Source organism: Anolis carolinensis, chromosome 1 (genome assembly GCF_035594765.1).
Source record: "Anolis carolinensis isolate JA03-04 chromosome 1, rAnoCar3.1.pri, whole genome shotgun sequence".
Classification (NCBI taxonomy): Eukaryota; Metazoa; Chordata; class Lepidosauria; order Squamata; family Dactyloidae; genus Anolis; species Anolis carolinensis.
Window position 1 is genome coordinate 68,810,163 of NC_085841.1, and position 18,202 is coordinate 68,828,364.

Genomic DNA, 18,202 nt, shown 5'->3' on the forward strand with positions numbered 1-18,202 from the left:
AAATAAACAACAACATACAATCCTAATTAAAATATGCACAGTTAGTGGAGTTACGATTAAGCAAAAGTTATTTCTCCTTACAAAAATACCCTTCTGCTAACAGAAGCCTCTTCTGCTCCCTGATAGCGGATCTGTTAATAGAACAGTTTTCAAGCAGAACTGAAGATTTCCTGACAGAAGAGCCAGAGAGCAAATGAGAGGCAACAATGAGTAAGGAACTGAGTTATGCCAGATCCAAATCAAGGCAACAATCACAACACTAACACGAAGCAGATACTCCTAAATAACTTCCAGTACAGACTGAACATTCCTTATCTGGAATTCTGAAATCCAAAATACTCCAAAATTTGAAATTGTCCACAGGTTTGGCTGAAAGAGTGACACCTTTGCTTTCTGATGGCTCAATGTGCATAAGCTTTTTTATGCACAAAATTATTTAAAAATATTGTACATAAAATTGCCTTCAGGCCATGTGTATAAGATATAGATAAAACATAAAAATGAATTTCATGTTTAGACTTGGTTGCCATCTTCAAGATACCTCATTATATACTTATATGCAAATACAGGTATTCTGAAATTCAAAACATTTCTAATCCCAAGCATTTTAGGTTAGAGATATTCCACCTGTACTCCTAGATTTGGATTCAGCACAGCTTCAACCAGTCTGCTGTCAATTTATTTGATGCTTGGCTATTTTGGCCAGATAAGAGTGTGCACTTAGTCATCAATGGCATAGTGCTCCTCTTACATGTTGCTGGCAGCCCAGATCTCCAGGTTCTTAGAAACTGTGTGTATTTTCACCCACATTTCTGAAATTGAAGACCATGGGAAATATGTTCAAATAGCAAAAACAAAAGCCTGATAGTTAATGAAAGAATTAGACATCTCCAAGAAATGTGTTTTTCCCGAATTACTTCTTACTGCAACATTAAACATGGTGCTAGATGTCACTGTCATTTCAGAATGGTTTAGGGATGTGTCAATCTCATGTCAGTTTCCCTCCTATACAGCATTCATGCCCTTTTCCCTGTTCTGCTTATGAAGTGAAACTGACACACAGTATGGAGCCATTCTGAAGTGACCTGGATATGAAAATATCCTTTGAGTATTAAAGATATATCATAAAATATTTCAATATGGATAGGAAGCATCGGGTTTTCATTTATAAATCATGCTGATTTTCATAATTTGCTCTCTTAATGTATCCATCATTATATTTTCTAAAATGTCATAACAAAGTATCCCATTGTAACAATTATCCTTCCCTTTTCCCTTACATTATATTCTTAATCTTTCTTGTAGCCTTCTTACAAAGTATCTGCTATACAAAATAGATCAGAGAAAGGATCTATAACAAAGCCACCCTGTCATTTTAAATACTATAAGAAAATGGTACTGATGGACCTTCTCCTTGAATTCATGGCAAAAGTTTTTTTGTAGCAGTGACGACAGCTTCAGTCTGACAAAAGCAAGATATCTTCTATGAATCTGGAACAGGACATAAATTATCCCTGTTATGTTTCTTCTCATATACTAGTGCTGAACCTTCTTATTGTCCCTTCTATGAAAATCTTATATTTAATTCTGCACTGCTGATATCTACCAGCAGGAGAAATAGAAGTCAAATCTGGATAGGTTTGTTGTATGTTTTCCAGGCTGTATAGCCATGTTCTAGAAGTATTCTCTCCTGACGTTTCGCCCACATCTATGGCAGGCATCCTCAGAGGTTGTGAGGACAACCTCTGAGGATTGCAACATTAAACATGCAACATTAAACATGCAACCTCTCACAACCTCTGAGGATGCCTGCCATAGATGTGGGCGAAATGTCAGGAGAGAATACTTCTAGAACATGGCCATACAGCCCGGAAAACATACAACAACCCTGTGATCCCGGCCATGAAAGCCTTCGACAACACAAATCTGGATAGTTTGGGAATGTTGCTTTTTTCATGGCTAATCCTCTTTCTAAGATTGGCATGTCTGAGCACTGTCCATGTTTTTAGGTCCAATCTCAGTTGTTAGTCAGTTTTCTGGATTATGATTCCCTTCATTTTCCCCTTTGATGTGCCACTTTTTAAGTGCTTTCATTATAAATATACTAGCTTTGCCCGGCCATGAGTTGCTGTGGCTTATGGGAATCATTTGTTGGCCAGGTTGAATAGCAGTGAATAGCCTTGCAGCCTCATAGCCTAGCCGTTTTCTGGAATAGCTGGAGTAGCACCCTCAATCAAAGAGCCGCTTTGAAGCCTGGCTACCTCCTTAGTAGGGGAATCCTTGTTTGGCCAGCTTGAACTGCACTGAATAGTCTTGCAGCTAAAAAGCCTGTCCGCTTTCTACATAGGGCATCCTTGCTAGGCCAGGTTGAATGGGACGGAGTAGCCTCATGGCTTCAGAGTTTGAGGGTTTTCTGTCTAGAGGAAATCTTGGTTGGCCAGGTTGAATAGCACTGAATAGCCTTGCTGCTTGCAAGCCTGGCTGCTTTCTGCCTTGCGGAATTTTTGGTTGGCCAGTTTGAATAGCAATTAATAGTCTCAGTGTGGCAGGTATGAATGCTGCAATTAGCCACCTTGATTAGCATTTAATGGCCTTGCAGCTTCAAAGTCTGTTTGCTTTCTGCCTGGGAGAATCCTTTGTTGGGAAGTGTTAGCTGGCCCTGATTGTTTCCTTTCTGGAATTCCCAATTTCCCTGCTTTCAGACTGTTGCTCTTTATTTACTGTCCTGGTTTTAGAGATTATATTGTTTTGTATTATTATACCACAGTAATTATTTCCTATTACAGTAGAGTCTCACTTATCCAACATTCGCTTATCCAACATTCTGGATTATCCAACACAGTCGGCCTTTTAGTAGTCATTGTTTTAGTAATCAATGTTTTCAATACATTGTGATGTTTTGGTGCTAAATTCGTAAATACAGTAATTACTACATAGCATTACTGCACATTGAACTACTTTTTCTGTCAAATTTGGTGTATAACATGATGTTTTGGTGCTTAATTTGTAAAATCATAATGTAATTTGACGTTTAATAGACTTTTCCTTAATCCCTTCTTATTAGCCAACATATTTGCTTATCCAACATTCTGCTGGGGTGTTTATGTTGGATAAGTGAGACTCTACTTTATATCTATAATCTTATATTATCTGCTTAGAACTCGATTATATGAGGCTCCTTCTACACAGCTGTATAAAATGCACACTGAAGTGGATTATATGGCAGTGTGGACTCAAGATAAACCAGTTCAAAGCAGATAATATAAGATTATAAATGGGTAATATAGCTGTGTGGAAGGGCCTTGAGTCTACACTGCCATATAATCCAGTTCAAATCAGATAATCTGTATTTTATAGGCAGTGTGGAAGAGGCCTGATTGAAGTGGCCCTGGGCACCATTAAATGGCTGAGTGAGTTGCTAGGAAACAAAATGGGCGGAGCTTTGCCTTCTAACTGGCAGCAATGGAAAAAAAAACAATTATTCCTCTCCCTCTAATTAGGACTTTATTTTTCTTGGGGTTTTTTGATGTCTAAACACAGTGGGGGTGACCATGTCTTTTGTGACCAAATTTCATGGGTTTGGGGTGTTTAGTTTCGCTGTTTACTTTAAGGCAGAAATGGTCAGAACATTTATATATATATAGATTGATGGGCAATCAATGAGCATTATATTTGTACTGTTGCATGAAGAATAATGCAGGCATTCCGTACTGCACTTGTGATTTTTCTACAACCTGAAAATGCACATTTACCAAGGCAACAGGTAAAAACAGTCACATCATCAAAAAATATGCCCTTTGAGATTGAAGCGGGACAGTTGCATATGGGACAACCAGATACATTACAGCAGTGGTTCTCAACCAGAGGTCCCCAAATGTTGTTGGCCTTCAACTCCCAGAAATCCTAACAGCTAGTAAACTGGCTGGGATTTCTGGGAGCTGTAAGCCAAAAACATCTGGGGATCCCAGGTTGAGAACCACTGCATGATTTTCAAGAAGACCAGCATTGCATTTAGTTAGCCTCTTGAAAGTTTCAAAATCTGAGCCACAACTCTCATTTCTGTGCTGAGTCTTAGCGTACAATGCCAGAAAATCCATCAGTTGATTAGGAGTCTTTGTGAGTGGTCTGATGAATTAAATGTTTGCTCTTTTAATGGGTCACCTTTAAGGGAGGCAAACACGAACTGTCTGGCAAAGTGCTGTGTCAGTGTACAAGGGGAATACAGAACACTGAGAGACTCCAAATTAAATTATGTCTTCATCCTTTTAAGGGAATAGAGGAAATGCATTAACATGATTGTGCTTGGCTGCCAGGGCTTTTATTCTTTGGGAAAAGCATCCAGCAGTTCCAAAAAGAATGTTCCTTGTCAATTCAAGTTATCATGGTGCTTATAAATCTTTTCCTCCGCAGTGTTCTTTCAATAGGACTTTTTCTTCTGTGTAATGCTCCCCAATGAGCCAGCCTGGTTGCCTGTTTCCTTAACTAGGAGCATGAGTAGAAAAACTGGTAGCACAACGCTATTTACAGACAGTAGCCAAAGCCATAAGAATATAAGGTCTGCCATCTTGTTGATGACATATGGGGAGGTTTTTGAGGAAAGAGGTTGTAAGAGGGTGCTACATTGCTTTAATTTGTATTGTATGGAACTCATTTTGTCAATTCCAAGTGTGTTTTAAATTGTTTGAATATTGCCAGGATTTATAGAGCAGATGCTCAGTTTGAATACATTCGATTAAGGGTGCATGTACACTGTAAAAATAATGCAGATTGGCACCATTTTAACTGACTCAATGACTCAGTACTATGGAATCCTGGAATCTGTAGTTTGGTGAGGCACTTTTGCCAGAGAAGATTAAAGACCTTGTAACTCTTATGATTCCATTATATTGAGCCATGGTACTTAGTTGTGTCAAACTGCCTTAATTCTGCAGGATAGCTTATCCTGGCCCACTCAACCCCATCCTGCCTTACTAGTTATAGCTCAAATAGGCCAAGGCCATAACAAAAAAAAGCACAGGTACTAGTCAGTGTAAGTGATAGACATCTACTCTCCTATCAATTGGAAGGCAGCAAACTGACATTTCCAACACGTAGAGATGTTCAATGTGTTGTCGAAGGCTTTCATGTCTGGAATCACTGGGTTGTTGTGAGTTTTCTGAACTGTATGGCCATGTTCCAAAAGCATTCTCTCTTGACGTTTCACCCACATCTATGACAGGCATCCTCAGAGGTTGTGAGGTACAACCCATTCCCAACCCCTTCCAACAAGGATCTCTAGTATAACAATAGGAAGCAGGATCTCTTTCACAGTTCCTCCTCACACAACTGGTAAAAGGGGGATGGAAACATTAGTCAGCTTCATCTCAAGTAACGGGAGAATATTTTTCTGTCTTTCATAGCAGGTGCTGTCCAACCAGGGCTGTAGCCAAGGGAAGGCTTAGTGGGTTCAACCCCCTCCCTGAAATGTTTTTTAAAAACTTGGTTAACTCATTAATTTTAAATGATTAACCAAATCCCCACTGACGTGTCCACTGATGTTTATAAATGGAGCTTGATTTCTACATTATTTTGTGTTATGGAACTACATGATTCACTAAAAAAAGTTTCACACAACCCCCTCTGAAATTTTATTCTGGCTATGGCCCTGTGTCCAGCAGTGCTGACTGAGGGACTTTCACAATCCCTATGTATTTCCTACACTGTTGAATAACAGTTTTAACATGCACAGCATATTACCAACAGCTGTCAAGCCTTGCAGGGACATTGCTATTCCTTACTGGTAGAAAGGGGAGGGAGGAACCAATTTAGCAGTCTTGGTTACAAAAGGAGGGTCTTTCCATTAGGAGAGCATATTCATTTCATTTTCTCTCACAGCTCAAACCTGCTCTGCTACATTCCCTTCCCATCCGGGCCCCACCAATAAGTATGGAAATGTACAGGAACAGCTTTAAAGAAATGTACTGTTAATCTCAGAAGGAAGACAAAAGCCTGATGACTTTTCCTGCTACTGGTGTCAGCCATCAAAAAGGCAGATGACTACTGCCTTTAAATATGTAAACTCCATTCATGCCGATAGTCTACTGAATGTAAATTTCTGTCACCTCTGCCATGAAAGGCAACATAGACTTAAAGAAATAGCTCAGGAAGATGAGCACAACAGCATGTTTGTTCTTTTGCTGTGTTTTTTTCCAACTTGCTTGTGATGTTTTATCAATAAAAATGGGTTCACCCAAAGGAAAGGTGTGATTGCTAGCATCTTACACAGTTCACTGGAGAAAAGGGTCAATTTATGTATTGTGAATCCTTCAGTGTACTGAATGATTATTCTTTTATTTCAACAAATGTTCATATTAAAAATCTGGACTTCCACAGAGCCTAACAAGCAATGGAAGGATAGCAATTCCATACACATTCTTCTAATCTAGGGATAACAATATCTATCTATAGGCTGAAAATAGGTATTTTTACTGTATGCATTTGTGTGAACACCAACATAAACTGGATTTACTGACATGACACCAAAGGAAATCACAGTGAAAAGGTCCCCTGAACTTTTGCTTTAAAGCAGTGTTTCTCAACCTGGGATCCCCAGATGTTTTTGGCCTACAACTCCCAGAAATCCCAGCCAGTTCACCAGCTGTTAGGATCTCTGGAAATTGGAGGCCAAAAACATCTGGGGACCCCAAGTTGAGAACCAATGCTTTAAAACAACAATCCCAGACAACCTACATTTGTTTCTAAGCTTAATAGCACTTCCAAAAGCTTCCCAGAATAATGCCTTGGCTTAGGACCAAGAGACAGGGCACTGGGATTGCTGATGCTATGACATTATTGCCAAAATGTGGCAGCTTGGCAGCTGTGAAAAAAGTCTCCCCCCATCCCAACCTCCAAAACTAATCCACCCTGTTCTAATCCATGTTCTAGTTTATTTTTCTCCCCTTTTACAGGGTCTGAAACATGCTTCCTTCAGCTCAGACTGACACGGATGACAATACTAGAAAGTTCTAATAGACTCTTAAATCATCCCTCATAAATACAAAATATGTGCAACAAGTTGTACAAGAATACAGTGCAAAAAGATGTGACAATTCCAGATTACCTTGGCATGAGATTGCATTGTGAAACTGCATTATATGTCAGTGTAGATGGGGCCTCAGATTGGGCATGGTTGGAGAAACGTGTCCCCCTATTCCATGATCAACTGTACATCTGTGTTCTAAAAAGTAATGGGTTATGCAGGACATTGTGTTCAGTTAATGGTGCTGCTTTTTAGAACAGCAACAGTAATGCTTTTAAATGGAAAGACAAAACAAAGACATTCAGAAGACCGCCGTTTCAGAAAATAAAACTAGTTAAGGCGATACCACAAAGTGAGGATCAATTTAAAAGAGACAGATTAGGCACATTTGTTCTTCAGACATCTGCCTCATTCACATATACAATGTTGCAGATATTGAGGTCCTTTATATTACTTTTGTATTTTATAAAATGTGGATTCTGTTGTTTATATTGCCTGGGTGAAGGGAGCTGAATTAGCACTTCTCCACAGTATCTCTGTTGGCTGTATTGCTATCAGCACTTTTCTTCTCAGACTCGTTCTATCATTTGAAATGTCAATTGGAAGGTCTGCGCACATGCACAGGCCCATCGACGGGTGGGCAGCGGGCGAGGAGTCCTCGGACAGCGAGGGAGAGCAGGAGGGCGGCCGCGCGGACAAGTGGCTGGGCCTTCTGCCGCCGCCGCTGGTGGTATTTATCAGCAGTTTGTTTGGGGGGGGGTGCCAAAATTCAGGAGGGGTGCCAAAATTCCAGTCGCCTACTCCCGAAAATTACCTCGGGACAGCTCTGTCTGTCATATAAGTCACAGATCAAATGTTACCAAAGTTCCCATTTTCTAACTTTGTTTTAAGCAAACATTGAAACAGGCAATTTTCTGAAACCAGCTAAACCCTTTTGTCTCTGTCCCTTTATATCTGCTTTGCTGTTTTCAAATTTAGATAGTTCTATGTATGTTTTAATGCCTCATTTAGTAACCTAGAAAACAAAGATGAGCTTCCTATTAATGTCTTGGTGAAAAGCCATGAGGCAACACAACTCTACATGCACATAGTAAAGGCCATCTTAGTTCTTTTAAAAATGGGAAAGAGAAAAGCAATACACCATAACTTTGAGATATATTTTATTGCATTCTGAATGATATGTGTATTTTTTATGTTTAAGATTGTCCCATCAAGCAAAAAAATAGCCACCTAATACTTTGACATGAAGGTCATTTGAAAGTTTTACTGCCTGCAAAGCAGATCCATTCTGTTGACAAAAAGCTCTCACAGGGCTTTTTATGCTGCCCCAGCCTACTTGCCTTTCTCTCTGTCTAGCATTTCTCTCCCCCTACTCTTCAACCCCTCCCTCCAGACTAATTATCAACTCATTAAAGCTGTCCTAATGAATTATGTTACAGCATTAAGGAAGGACTCTGAGAGACACACACATTTAAGTATTGGGGAGGAAGGGGACAAAGAGATCTCTCCTGTCAACGCAGGCAGCTTCAGCTAACTTGATCTGACCAAACTGAACTCTCCAGCGCCATCCCCCCTCCCATTCAAATATCATAAATATTTCAGACAAAATGAATTTTAGATTGATATAAATGTGCTCTTGGGAGGAATTGGCTTCCTAATGTTCCTTGGCTCCAAAGAAACTGAAATACTCCAGGAGGTTATGGTTTATGAATGTTTCTTTGAACTGTATTCTCTGAATGTGCTTCCACATAGATATGTATTCAGATGGAGTTAAAGGATGCCTGTTAGGAATTTATACAGATATCCAGCACAGACCGAGATCAAGGAACAACAATTCAAACTTGATCTAACTATAAGACATTTTAAACTATTGTGATTTACATTTGGACAAAAATGGGGAGAGATTCATTGGATATCTATGGCTGGACTTTTCTTAAACATGAACAGAAATTAAATTGGGATACATCTGTTGAACACTTTCTATATGTGTCAATGGACCTATACTAACTGAACATAGGATTCACAGACTGACACATATAGTATGACTCCTGTACTCAAAGAATGAGTATTTATGGTGTCCTCTCTCGGACTTTTTCTAGTTCCTCCATGAGACTCTATTATATATTTGTACCAAAGTTATCATAGAGTCTCAAGAAAGGAACTAGCAAATGCTTAGAGAGGATTATATATCTCCCCCAACACCTTTCCTTAGTCTTTAAGAAAGAATCATACAACATTGCTTGCATAACACGTTTTATTAACACTTCTTTTGCACCATATCTGGATAATCTGTTTTAGAACTTTATTTCAAAGTTTTATATTTACATTACTTCATCCTTCCTCTGTGTATGAGCATATCTATGCTGCTGCTGCTCAATCACATAGTCATTTCCGACTCTTCGTGACCTCATGGACCAGTCTACGCCAGAGTTCCCTGTCAGCCGTCACCGCAGATGTCTCTGCTTTTCACTATTTTATCGAGGTTGCCCATTGCTCTCCTCCCAAGAAGTAGATGTCTTCTGATTTCCTGGCTGCAGTCTGCATCTGCACACACACACATATAATTAATTTATTAATTGTATACACAAGCAATCTTACAAAACTCATTCCTGCAGAGTGAAATGTGCTACCCAGCCCATCTTCACTGCCATATAATGCAGTTCCATAATGCAATTTAATTGCATTGAACTGCATTATATGTGCTCATACTAGCATATAAGCAATTCAATACAGTTAAACTGCATTATATGGTAGCACAAATGGAGGTCCAGATACCTGGTTTGTTTACTGCCTCAGTGAGGTCTACAATTATTTGTCTACTGGGAATTTACATAATCTAACTAAACAACCCAGTATAAGCATTTCAGGTAAAGATAATAATTCTAATAGTTATAGTCATACAACAGCAAACATCTTGACATGTTCTTGTGTTCTCAAATTTTGTGGGACATGTTTTTACAAAATCCACACATTTGTCTTGTATACATTTCACTGGCATTGGACAACAGTAGCAATTCCTTGCTAGAGATGTATTATCCTGTGGCTCCTAACGGATCTACAACTTTTAAAATGGATTCATTATCACTAAGCAAAAAATAAATACGTCTCAAGAATCCTTCAGACTGACATTTCCAGGTAAACCTCAAAACCTTTCACTACTGAAAGTGATAATTTAAGTTGTCTTTTGAAAGAAAAGGCCAGCAATAGCTAAGGTCTTTGTACTTTAAGAGCTGTCGGTAATTGGGTACTTTCTTCACAAATGCATAACTCCCTTGACCCAACTAGTGCTTTTTAAAAGCTGCTACTTCCCAGCTAGGACCAGGTTTCCATTATTTCCTTCCCTTCTAGGAAATTATAGCAAGCTAACCCTCAAGATATGGTTCTTCAGAGGCTTTGGGAGCAGAGGTTGGTGAATCCCTACCCATCATATAACTGGGTACTATTCTGGATGCTATTGTCATTTTTAAAAAAAGAAGAAGACCCTCTCCAAGCTCTGCTTTTTGGAAACTGCTAGTAATTTCCATGGTGAATCTAGCCACAACTCTAAAAAAGAAATCCAAGCTTTTGAAACTTTCCACCCTAAAAATATATTCAACACAATGGCCTTTAAAGTTTGTACTAAAACCCAGAGTGCATCCATGACCCCACTGACATGAAAACTGAAAGGCACCACTGGTATTTTTATGGGTAGCACCATGATCTTTACCCTAAGAGCACAGTTTGTTGGCCATGTCCTTTATGTACCACCTGACTGGTTAGCCAGCCATCACCTTTCCCAGATTGCTCCATTGCATTGTCCTTCCACACACACCTGCATCTTCTGTCATTCCTTCCCCACCAGTCAATATGTATTCAGTGCTCCCTCAGAATCCTTTTTCCCCAACTGGGTTCCATGTCTCTCCTTTAGGATTAACACATATCAACATTTTAAGTTTTAGTTTCAATCAATGTAATATATCAGGGCTACTTTTGCACTATAACTCAAAGAGCAGAATTTTGGATTTGGACCTTAGAAATCTGTATTTTAACTACAGCTCAACCATGGACTAATTAAGAGGTCTTTGAGAGGTGATATGGTATAGTTGTTAGAATATACATCCAAAGTAGATTCAGATCCTCACTCTGATCTAGAGAAAGCTTGCAATATCCCACAATATTATCTATCTCATAGGACAAAAATAAGAGAAAAGAGAAAAGGGTATGTTGCCTTGTTCTCATTTTATAGAAAAAAATGGATTTAGAAGCACAAGATCTCATCTGATATTGGAACTTCAGTAGGATCAACGCTTGATAGAACTTGAATGGGAGCCACCAAGAAATACCAGATGCTCTAAGGTGTGTTTCAGAGGAAAGAACTGACAAAGCAACCTCTGAGTATTACTTGCCTAAGAAAATCCAATTAAATTTTTGGAGTCACCATAAATCAACAAACAACTTGAAGGCACATATATATATGCATGTAAATATCAGTGTAGAGAAATGTTACTCTCTCAGCCCAGTTTTGCAGGGCTGATCCAGAAAAACTAGATTTGGGTTTCCATGACCTCTTCCTCACATCCTTGCAAGTTGGATGAAGAAAAAGAAATGCATTCAAATTAATGCTAAGCTGACAGATCGATAACTGTAAATTATCCTTGAACAGTTCTGCAAATTTTGATAGTATATAATCACTAGATGTTATCTGAATACTTCATAAACATGAACTGAATATGTAATACCAATATTTGACAACACATTATATTTGATTTTAATTATTCAGACATGGCAATTGATGAAATAGAATTTGGCATGTATCTGTTTAATACTTGGCAGTTAATAGTACAGGTAAATCATATTTGGTGCAAAGATGTCAACAAGACTTAAGCTACTAAAATTATAATGTTTTACATTCAAATTTAAAATGGACAAAATCCTAATTTGAAACTGAATGTGTGAAAAAATAATACTTTATAAAAAAAAATCATTGCAACAGACCTTCATCTTGCCTGCATCAGCTACAGTGGAAAAAACCAGATAGCAGATGTTTACTGTTCCTTAAAATAAATATTTGATTTTCAGCTCTGGGTTGTATATGCTGTGATAAGCAAAACCCAATTTTAGAACTCTTTTGGAAAGTTGAGAGGGCTCCCCTCCCTCTTTTCCTAAATCACTTTTAATTAAAACCATGGAGTCTGAAGTGGGGGGAAAAAAACCACTACTTACTTCAAACCACATCACCTTTGATAAACATGTTATGACCTGAGTAATCTTTGCTGAACTGGAAGAGGTCACAGTGGTATTTTGAAGCAGCACAAGTGATACAGTTACGTAATTTTAGACTCTGGACTTGTTGTCCTTATCAAGTGAGACATTTCGTATACTGTAGTGCATATTATTTCTCTTCCTTCGCAATGTAGTTATCAAGAGCTTTAGTGTTTTTAAATATGCCTCTTTGTTCTGGTCAGTCTGTTGAGTTTTTGAATCTGGCACCCAGGTTAAGCTCTGGTAGCTCCACAGAACAGAGATTTTAAAAATTGTTGATGTTAGTATTAATATTTAGCTTTCCCCTCAAGATTTGGACTCTATACAGCTCACAATTTCAAAGAAGAAAAATTAAAAACATACAAAAAGTGAACATTAAAGTAGTAAAATTAAATTATTCATACCTCAAGAATAAATGCAATTAAGAAAAAGCTATTAAAACCAGTTCAGTTAAAGCAGTACAGGCTTGGATTAGATGGAAAATAAGATTTTTTCTTTTACTTTATAGTATCTGTGCATACTTATATGCTTATTGGGATTTAGCTTTGAGGGCAAAATGAGGATGTAGGCCATCAAATTAGAATCCTACATCATACTTCATGAAACTTTTTTGGTTCCTAAATTCCTAGCATTGCAGTAACTTAAAACTTTAGAACTTAAAACTTTGGAACTACAATTTTGGCAGGCAAAGAAAAGGGGCCAAAGCTACCGAGTAAATCAAAACACAGAAAATATAAGAATTGAAGTTTTTCAGTTTCTCAGTCTCTGGAATCTTAGAACCAAAGGGAAATTCACTGGGGAGAGGGGGCAGAATGCACATTTTGTCTATAATGTCCTCATTTTGCACGCTTTCAGTAACAGCACCCCTCTGTATATGAATATATATGGCAGTATACTCAATGTGAAGGCTGTGCGATTAATTTTAAATGTTTCAAAAGTCATTACAAAATTAGGGGGCTCTGATATTTCGTTTCTAAAGCATTTCTAAAGTGTCATTAGTTAAAAAATTTGTTACTATAACGAGAGTAACAAAGTTTCATTACTTTTTCATTATATTAATTGCGCAAGTGAGGAGCCTTCAGGGGCTCCTTCCTCCCCCATTTTACAGCTATTGGGTTGAAACTTGCTACAATAGTCGAACACGTTTACCACAATTAGTCCATCAGGTTTCAGAAAGTTTCACTTATCCATGGATTTTTGGGGAATTTTCAAATGTTTTATGAACAACATTATTTTTAAAAAACTGGTCCTGAGTCATTCCTTGGCTTGAAATTGTCTTCTGCACCTACTTTTCGTGCTATCTCCTTGAATTTTCTATACAATGACTCAAGATAACAAGGGATCACTTTCCCTAACATTCAGAAATATTCATGCATCTACTGATCTTAGGGATTTTTAAAGAAAAGTTTTGCCAGCTACCTCATTGAATGTCTCCCATATTAACCAATAGAACTTCCATTTAGGGATTTCTTCCCAGCCCACCACAGACATTTACTTACTAGAAGTCTCAGTCAGTCCTCCTCTTTGCAGATTCAACAATTTATTGTAGCTGCTGCTATGAAGAGACAGATCTCTCCCCTATCCTGATTGGGGCTTACTGATGCTGAGCAGAATTCTGGGAAATGTAGTTTAGGGCAGGATTTTTTGAATTCTCTGGCATAGAACTCCTCAGCTTTCCAAACTACATTTCCCAGAATTCGGTGTTTTCTCAGTCTCTTTCCCAGCGAACTCTGCTTTGTCCCTGCTGCTTCCCTCTCCTAATGGCGAGAGGCCATTAATTTAAAGAAAAAATGCAGCCTTTTTGTTTTTGCTTTGTTTTCTTGTGCTGAAAATGAAATTGACTTTGGGATGCTTCTGAGATTTACAAAATTCAAACTAAAAAGTATTGGCTAAATTTCAATTCTTAAGTTTTTGGTACGGGCCATGCCTGCACATCGGATATTGTGTAGTAAGTATGAATTTAACGAATTTGCTATGACTTGCTACGACTAACAAATAAATTGCATACCCCTATTAGATATATGTGAGAGATTCAATGAATTGGTCAGAAAAATCAAATTCACAACATGTGGGTGTGGGAAGAAGTGAAACTGACAGCTTTATCCCTCACTAATGACCACATCAGATGGGGCTTACTTCGGCAGCATATGCTGGTTCAGCCATAGTTTACCCACGGAGCCCACCAGCTCCTATCCCATAATGCATAGGAACTTCCAGTAGAGCTCTGTGAGTAAAGTATAGAAGAACTGGCATATGCCACCATGGTGGCAACATGAGAGACTTCCATATTGCACCAAAAGCAATGGGGGGAAACCGTATGGTCGACACTTCTCCCTGTGGGATCGGCATGTTTGTAAGTTGAGTAATGTAGTGTGTGGGGCAATGGGTTCTTCATGCCCCAGATGAGCACAGCCAGATTCACCACGATCTTTGGATTCCATCAGCTTTTATGATAAAGTCCTACGGGGTTTTTTGTGTCAAGAATGACTTGAGAAACTGCAAGTCTCTTCTGGTGTGAGAGAATTGGCCGTCTGCAAGGACATTGCCCAAGGGACGCCCGGATGTTTTTGATGTTTTTACCATCCTTGTGGAGGCTTCTCTCATGTCCCCACATGGAGTTTGAGCTGATAGGTCCTAAGTGTCCACACATAACACAGAGATACACAGCTTTAAATACATGCCTGCATGTTCATGTGCAGGCATGTATTTCAAAAACGTTCACATGATATTTATAGAGGCATAAGAGGGTATGTTATGAAAGAGTAAACGGGAGGCATTTCATACAACAAAGGGCAAATTAACAGCCAAGCTGGAGATTAGTCTTATCACTCTTCAGCAGAAAATCAGACAAAAATGGAAAGAAAGGGCGAGAGAAGGGGCAGCATGAGAAGTAGGTGCAGAAGCCAATTTCAGGCCAATGAATGATACAGGACTAAAAAAAAGAAGAAGAAGAAAATGCCAGCAAAGCATGAAGAGGAAAACTAATAAATTTCATCATACTGCTCCTAGCAGCTCTCTTTTCTCATTCTTTACCTTGCTTTTTTATTGCCTTACCCCCTAAAATGAGAGGGGAAATTGTCTTAAAATGTAAGAGCAAGAAATTGGACTTTGAGCTGTCCCCAGTGTCTCTTTTGCCCTCTTTCTTTCCACAGAGGCAAGCAAAGGTATCAGCAGTGGAATGACAGAAGCCATCAAGCACCTGCCACCCAAGCACATGGGTGAATTGGGCAGCCAGTGATATCAGCCGAGGCCATCGGCACGTTCAGCCGCCTATCAGGGCTACGCTGGCAGCTGGGGAGATACATTCAGATAAAGCAGGCAGCCATCGTCGATAACAAGTCCCTCAAATGTCAGGAAGCATAAAGGGCAGCATTGATTGCTGCCTCACAGCCCGCCTTTCCTTTTCTTTGGCACTCTATTTCTCTCTCCTTCTCTTCCCCCTCCTGCTTCTTCTTTTCTTTATTATAGAAACGACTGGCTGGGATAATCTGCCTGGAAAGGGGGAGAGGCCATTGTGCTGTCACACACATTGTGTAAGTCACTAAATGAAACTTATCAACATTTCTCCCATTTCTTTTGCCATCCTCAAGCCCATTTCTCCATTTCCCCCATGATCTCTCAACCCCTATTGATGTCTGTTCTGTTATTACTGTTAAAATAGGTGGGAAAGTACAAGCTGATGACTTCTTGACCAAAGACTATCAGATGGAAACCCAGCAATACCTTGAAGCTTCATTTTCATAACCTTCATGGAGGAAATAAATTTCTTTCCACAAACCTGCAAAAGCAGATCTCAAAGAGGGAAGAATAGCTAAAGAAACTTAAAGCTGTGATCTGGTCACAACTACTTGTGAGTAGATCTCACTGAATTCAAAGGGACTTATTTCATAGTTGACGTGCCTAGGATTGTATTCCTGGACAGAAAAGAAGGAATTGACTTCTCCAACTTGCTTCATCAACAAGCAACCTTTTCTTCATATTTCAAAGTGCTCAGAAATGCTGGGCTCCTCCAGACTGCCCAATAGTTCCAGTAAATGTTGGAGCTGATGCAGAACTTCACAGATTATAGTGCCCTAAAAAACCCAGAATTTTGGCCTAGGATTTTAGGCAAATTTAGTGCTATCCCAATTCACATACAGTAAAGTCTCCCTTATCCAACATAAATGGGCCAGCGGAATGTTGGATAAGCAAAAATGTTGGATAATAAGAAGGGATTAAGGAAAAGCCAATTAAACATCAAATTACGTTATGATTTTTCAAATTAAGCACCAAAAATAATGTTTTACAACAAATCGACAGAAAAAGCCGTTCAGTACACGGTAACGTTATGTAGTATTTACTGAATTTATGAATTTAACACCAAAACATCGCAATGTATAGAAAACATTGACTACAAAAACATTGGTTACTAACAAATTGACTACAAATAAAGATAGAATGGCATAAAATGAACTTAAAGTAACAACATAGTTGGAAATTAAATGCATAAAAAGTTCAGTCCTTGCTGCCTAGGGAAATAGCTGTGGATCTGAGCAGGAGGCAAAATGCGTTGGATAATCCAGAACGCTGGATAAGCGAATGTTGGATAAGTGAAACTACTGTATTTCATTTCAATCATTTTTTTTTCTCCCACTTGTGGTGTGCTTGAATGGTGGTACAGGTATGATTTTCTTCCTTCCCTCTGTCATCCCTTCCATCAACTGAGGCCACCTCCAGGCATACATTAAACCCGCTTTGGAGAAGGTTTAAGAAGTGGGTTAAGTCCACTTTTGCCACCCCAAATCTCCCTCCAAAAGTCTAAAACAAAAAACAAAACAAAAAACAGGGAAACTTACTGGGCCACCATTAGGCCTCTCTGCAGGTTCCTGGACTTCACCAATGACATGCCGGGGGGGGGGGGAATCCCCCCCACTAGCTTCCTGGCATTTAAGGAAGTAAGGTTTTCTTTATTTTTAAGGCTTTGTTGGGGGGGGGAATGGGGGCGCCATTCTTCTCTCACCATAAATTCCATTTCAATAGAAACAGACCTGATAAGATTTGGAACAGAAAAACAAGTGTTGCCCATTCCCCTATTACTTTTGTTCTCAAAACTCTCTTCTTCTTTTTTTTTCTAATAGAAGCGATTGTATTCTGCCCAACCATCTAAGTGAACATGAAACTGGGTTTTGGTTCTGTACATTCCTCTTTGACATTTCCTTTTTAACCCACATGGATTCCAGATCATTTTTTTCTTTCAATAATGAACAGATTGTTCCTAGCTATTAAGGGGGAAAATTGCAATCCTTGACACTTATAATCACCATTTTAATTATTATAATTTTAGAGCCTGTACAATGCCAATAATAGTGTTCTGAACAAAAGGTACGGTGTCCCCAGAGAGATAAATGGCAATGGATTTTTATCTCATGCACTTGCTGTAATTGTGGCTGGTTGATTTTATGTTTTTTTTTCTTTTAGGGGCTTTTATACTTTTAGTGGATAGCATTTTCAAATGTGAAAGTCTTTATAAAAGATAAGCACTACTGAGGGCCAAATTCTGTTGTTGTTGGCAGTTTTCCAAGTGCAGGTGACATTCAGAAGGGATTTTGGAGCACAAAATGAAATGGCTTAGAAATTAGAACACAACCATATGAAAATAAAATGGCTGGATAGATGATGCCAATTCCCAAAAACTGGATCCCACTCAAAAAGGCAACCTTGGAAACCACCTGCTTAGCATGGGGAAGTAATATATTCAAACAAAAAGTTATTTCTTCCTCTCTTTGTATAGTATGGTAAAATAAGACTTGTGATCATCTTGGGATTAGGATTGTGCATTTGGGGTAAACTTTGGCCTGTTTTGTGTCCCAGCTTTCGGTTGTGACCCTGATCAATTTTTGGGAGCCTCCTGAAATTGGGAGGGCAGATATCTGTTTTCGCTCTGGGGTGTCAAAAGATTTGTTT

The 18,202-nt window shown here is 38.8% G+C and overlaps 1 long non-coding RNA gene across 1 annotated transcript in view; it reads right to left on the reverse strand.

Annotated features, from left to right (window-relative positions):
* Window positions 1-9,254: 9,254 nt before the first annotated feature.
* Window positions 9,255-18,202, reverse strand: part of LOC103281479 (uncharacterized) — a 115,196-nt gene continuing 106,248 nt past the window's right edge. The window contains exon 3 of the long non-coding RNA XR_010004690.1: window positions 9,255-9,562. This is a non-coding gene — a long non-coding RNA (uncharacterized LOC103281479). The remainder of the gene's footprint in view (window positions 9,563-18,202) is intronic.